This window comes from Mandrillus leucophaeus, unplaced genomic scaffold (assembly GCF_000951045.1).
Source record: "Mandrillus leucophaeus isolate KB7577 unplaced genomic scaffold, Mleu.le_1.0 Scaffold20, whole genome shotgun sequence".
Taxonomy (NCBI): domain Eukaryota; kingdom Metazoa; phylum Chordata; class Mammalia; order Primates; family Cercopithecidae; genus Mandrillus; species Mandrillus leucophaeus.
The window spans coordinates 1,167,007-1,173,006 of NW_012102032.1; the positions used below are offsets into that span (position 1 = coordinate 1,167,007).

The 6,000-nt window shown below is 39.6% G+C and overlaps 1 pseudogene; it reads left to right on the top strand.

Annotated features, from left to right (window-relative positions):
* The first annotated feature begins 719 nt into the window (after positions 1-719).
* LOC105539059 lies at positions 720-1,590 on the top strand (annotated as a pseudogene).
* Positions 1,591-6,000: the final 4,410 nt, after the last annotated feature.

Here is a 6,000-nt window from a genome sequence, read left to right on the forward strand (position 1 = left end):
TCCATTTTGGTCAGTCATCATGTGGTTTCAATTCTTTTAAATTTATTGACTTTTAAAAATAGTCCAGGATATAGTCTATCTTGGTATATGGTCTGTGGCTGCTTGAAAAGAATGTATAGGCCAGGCACGGTGGCTCACACCTGTAATCCCAGCACTTTGGGAGGCCGAGGCAGGTGGATCATCTGAGGTCAGGCATTCGAGACCAGCCTGGCCAACATGGTGAAACCCCAACTCTACTAAAAATACAAAAAAATTAGCCAGACCTGGTGGCAGGTGCCTGTAATCCCAGCTAGTTGGGAGGCTGAGGCAGGAGAATCGCTTGAACCCAGGAGGCAGAGGTTGCAGTGAGCCAAGATCACTCCACTGCACTCCAGCCTGGGCAACAAGAGTGAAACTCCATCTCAAAATAATTTTTTTTAATTAAAAAAAAAAAAAAGAAAGAGTAGGCTCTTCCTGTTAATCTCCACTGCTACTTCTTGGCTCTGGGAGGCCCAGGTGGCTCTGCAGCAGCCTCTGCCACCCTGTGAGCTGTGGGTATTGGGACATCCCTAGCTGACGCCAGGACACCCGGGAAGCCGAGGAACGGACTCCGTGGCTTTTGAGGATGTGGCTGTGAACTTTACCCAGGAGGAATGGGCTTTGCTAGATTCTTCTCAGAAGAATCTCTACGGAGAAGTGATGCAGGAAACCTGCAGGAACCTGGCTTCTGTAGAAATCATATGGTACAGAGACTGTGTGAAAGCAAAGAAGGTAGTCAGTATGGAGAAGTTGTCAGCTAAATTCTAAATCTTGATCTGAACGAGGACATTTCTACTGGATTAAAACAATGGGAATGCAGTATTTGTGGAAAAGTCTTTGTACGTCATTCCCTCCTTAATAGGCACATCCTAGCTCACTCAGGATACAAACCATATGGAGAGAAGCAATATAAATGTGAACAGTGTGGGAAATTCTTCATTTCTGTTCCAGGTGTTAGAAGACACATGATAATGCACAGTGGAAATCCAGCTTATAAATGTACAATATGTGGGAAAGCTTTTTATTTTCTCAATTCAGTTGAAAGACATCAGAGAACTCACACAGGAGAAAAACCCTATAAATGTAAACAATGTGGTAAAGCGTTCACTGTTTCCGGTTCTTGTCTAATACACGAACAAACTCACACTGGAGAGAAACCCTACGAATGTAAGGAATGTGGGAAAACATTCAGATTTTCTTGTTCTTTTAAGATGCATGAAAGGACTCACACTGGAGAAAGACCCTATAAATGTACCAAATGTGATAAAGCCTTCAGCTGTTCCACTTCCCTTCATTGTCATGGAAGCATTCATACTGGAGAGAGACCCTATGAATGTAAACAATGTGGCAAAGCCTTTAGTCGTTTGAGTTCCCTTTGCAACCATACAAGTACTCATACTGGAGAGAAACCCTATGAATGTAAACAATGTGACCACACCTTCAGTCGCCTCAGTTCCCTTCAACTCCACGAAAGAATTCATACTGGAGAAAAACCCTATGAATGTAAGAGATGCGCTAAAGCCTACACTCATTCCAGTCACCTTACTCGCCATGAAAGAAGTCATGATATAGAGGCTGGGTGTAGTGACTCAGCCTGTGGTCCCAGCACTTTGGGAGGCCAAGGTGTGTGTATTGCTTGAGCCCAGGAGTTCATAACCAGCCCGGATTAAAACAGTGTGAAACAACCTGGGCAACACGGTGAAACCCTGTCTCTACAAAAAATAAAATAATGCCAGACGCGGTGGCTCACGCCAGCTGCTCAGGAGGCTGAGGTAGGGGAATGGTGTGAACCCAGGAGGCGGAGCTTGCAGTGAGCTGAGATCGCACCACCGCACTCCAGCCTGGGTGACAGAGCGAGACTCCGTCTCAAAAAAAAAAAAGAAAATAATTAGCTGGGCATGGTGGCACATTTCAGTTGTCTTAGTTCTTTTTCAAGGACATAAAAAGCCATGGGGGGTTGGGGGGAAGCCTTGTGCATGTGGATCACGAGGTCAGGAGATCGAGACCATCCTGGCCAACATGGTGAAGCCTTGTCTCTGCTAAAAATACAGAAATTAGCTGGGTGTGGTGGCACATGCTTGTGGTCCTGGCTGCTCGGGAGGCTGGGGCGGGAGGGTTGCTTGAACCCAGGAGGTGGAGGTTGCAGTGGGCCAAGATTGTGCCACTGCACTCCAGCCTGGCGACAGAGTGAGACTCCATCTCAAAAAAATAAATAAATAAATAAAGCCCCTTGAATGTGAGAAATGTGGTAAAACATTTACTCTTTCCCATTCCCTCATAAACATGAAAGAGCTCACACTGCAGAGAAACCTTAAGAATGCAGGAAAGGTGGTCAAGCCTTCAGATTTTCCTGTTTTTGAAGATTTGGGAGGACTCAGAGTAGAGAAAAGCCTTTTGAATTTAAATTTGTGGTTAAGGCCTTCAGTTGTGTTAGTTCCATTTGAAGACATCAGCTCATTCCTGAGAAAAACCCTATGAATGTCCAGAATGTGGAATGTTTCATTTCTCTCGTACCCACTCAAGTACATATGAAAATGCACACTGTAGCTGGCTGGACCTTGTAAATACGAGAACGTACACAGGATTAAAACTCTAATGGTTTAGAAACTGCAAGGATATTTTCAGTTTTAACATTTACTTGAAAAGTCATGAAAACTCCCACTGGAAAGAAGTTCTATCAGTGAAACTTTTCTAATTTGGAAAGCCTGATGCAAATTAATTATCCTGCAGTGCTTGAAAAAAAATGTATGAAATGTTACACAAGTTACAAGTATATTGTTTTTATCAGTGGCTCATTCTTAAAGAGTCTTGAGTATGCATTTCACCTTGTTTTGCAGGAAAACCTTGAGGTGAGAGTTCTGTAAATGCTTTTTAAACAGTAGTACTTGAATTTCATAGATAATGATATTTTCTTAAGTTTGTTGGTAGAATTTTTGTCTATTCATTTGATAATGTGCTGGATTTATGGTTGAATTTTGATGTTTTTCTAATATGTAGGTAATATTTTTCTTTCTTTTTTTTTTTTTTTGAGATGGAGTCTCGCTCTGTTGCCCAGGCTGGAGTGCAGTGGTGCAGTCTTGGCTCACTGCGGCCTCCACCTCCTGGGTTTAGGCGGTTCTCCTGCCTCGGCCTCCCAAGTGGCTGGGACTGCAGGCACCCGCCACTACATCCAGCTGATTCTTTGTGTTTTTGGTAGAGACAGGGTTTTGCCATGTTGGCTAGGCTGGTCTTGAACTCCTGACCTCATGATTTGCCCGCCTCGGCCTCCCAAAGTGCTGGGATTACAGGCATGAGCCACCGCGCCTGGCCAGGTAAGTTTCATTTGTATGTATTGTCCTGTGATTAATGGACCAGTGAATAATGATTGTGAATTGTTGGGATTGTCTGACTAGTCTCATTTGGCAAATTTTGATTATCCCTTGTCCATTATACACATTGCACCTTTTTTTATTAAAGGAAAAACTACTCGATGTAAAGATGTTTATTTTTTGCTAATAATGAGTTGGTATTAATTCCTAAGTACATAAAGTTTACCATAGAGTATCATCTCATGAAAAAAAAAAAGAAAAAGAAAAAGAAAATGCATTCTCTGCCACAAATGCTTATCCTGCTGGTTCATGTTTTTTTTTTTAGCGTTTCTATATCCTTGCTGATTTTCTGTCTAGGTATTCTATCAACTGCTGAGTGTAATGTTGAAATCACCAATAACTGTGAGTCTGTTTTTCCTTTTAGTTCTATCAGTTTTGTCTTCACATATTTTGCCCTTCTATAGCTTTGTGCATACACATTTAGAATTGCTCTGTCTTCTTGGTGGGCTGACCCTTTTATTATTGTGTAATTTCCCTCTTTTTTCCTGGTAATTTCATTTACTCTAAAGTCTACTTTGTCTAATAGCACATTGCTATATTTTTTCTGCTATCCTTCTTTTCTGAATAATATTGTCCTGGATATAGAATTCTGAATCAACAGTTCTTTTCTTTCAGTACTTGAAAAATATTGTTCCGCTTTCTTCTAGCCTCTGTAATTTCTGATAAGAAATCTGTTCTCACTTGAATTGCTTTTCTTATGGAGTAAGCATAATTTCTTACACATTTCATTCTTTTTTTTTTCTTTAGTTTTCAGAAGTTTTACTATGATGTCTTCATGGATCTTTGGTTTATCCTGCTTGAGGGTTACTGTTTCTTGAATATGAATGTGTATGTCTTTTGCTAAATTTGGAAATTCTTCAGCCATTATTTTTTAGAATACATTTTCAGTAAGGTGTTTCATCTGGGAATTATAAAAGTATCTTTTAAAATAATTTCTAATAGAATTCCATTATAGTCAAAGCACAAACTTATTATTTGAAATCTTAAATTTATTGAGATTTGTTTATGGCCCAGAATATGGTCTAGACTGTGGTGCATATTCCATGTGAAATTGAAAAGGAAAAAAAAAAGCGTATCCTGCTGTTGCTTGGTGAGTGTTTTTTTAAAATACCTTTATTAAGGTATAGTCATAAACAATAGAAATCACACATTTAGAGTCTAATGTTTATATTCACAGAGTTGTGTAACCATCACCACAATTTAATTTTTAGAATATTTTCATTCCCGTCTAAACAACATCCCATACCCATTATCATCCAATTCCCTTGGCTATCCCAGTCCTAAGCAACCACTATTTTAACTTCTGTTTCTGCAGTTTAAAAATTGACATATAATTCACATATTATGCAAAAACAAAATTTACCCATTGAAAGTGTACAATTTGGTGGTTTTTAGTATATTCATAAGGTGGTGCAACTGTCACCACTATCTAATTTCGGAATATTTTCATCACCCCAAAGAAACCCCATAGCCACTTGCCACCACTTCCCATTTCCTTCTCATCCTCCCAGCCCTGGGCAATCACTACTTTTTGTTTTTGTGGGTTTGCCTATTTCGGACATTTCATATAAATGAAATACAATGTGTGGTCTTTTGTAACTGGCTGTTTCACTTAGCATAATGTTTTTAAGGAATATCTGTGTTGTAGCACGTATCAATACTTTATTTCCTTTTATTGCTGAGTAATATTCCATTACTTTGATATACATTTTATTTATATATTCTTTAGTTGATGGAGATTTAAGTTGTTTCCATTTTTGCTATTATGCATAATATTGCTACAAACATTTATGTACAAGTTTTTGTGTGGACATGTTTTTATGTCTTCTGAGTATTGACCTAGGAATAGAATTGCTGAGTCATATAGGGACTCTGTGTTTAACTTTTTTGAGAACTGCCGAACTGTGTTCACAGCAGCTACACCGTTTACATTCCCACCAACAATGTAGGAGGTTTCCAATCACTCTGCGTCCTCACCAACACTTGTTTGTCTTTTTAGTTACAGCCATCCCAGTGGGTGTGAAGTGTTATCTCATTGTGGTTTTGCATTTCCCTAATAAATAGTAATGTTAGTATCTTCCCATGTGCTTATTGGCTACTTTTACATTTCCTCTGGAGAACTGTCCATTTGGATCATTTAACCCATTTAAAATTGGGTTTTTTTTTTTAATTATTACATTGTAAGAATTCTTTATACATTCAGAATATGAATTTCTTAATAGATAGATATTAGCAAATATTTTATTGTATTCTGTGGATTGCCTTTTAAAATTTCGTGATGATACCGTATGCAGCACAAAAGTTTGGGTTTGTTTTTTGTTTTTGAGATGGAGTCTCGCTCTGTCACCCAGGCTGGAGTGTAGTGGTGTGATCTTGGCTCACTGCAGCCTCTGCTTCCCAAGCTCAAGTGATTCTTCTGCCTCGACCTCCCAAGTAGCTGGGATTATAGGCATGTGCCACCACGCCTGGCTAAGTTTTATATTTTTAGTAGAGACAAGATTTCATCATGTTGGACAGGCTGGTCTCAAACTCCTGACCTCAAGTGATCCGCCTGCCTTGGCCTCTTAAAGTGCTGAGATTACAGTTGTGAGCCACTGTGCCCAGCCATTTGTAG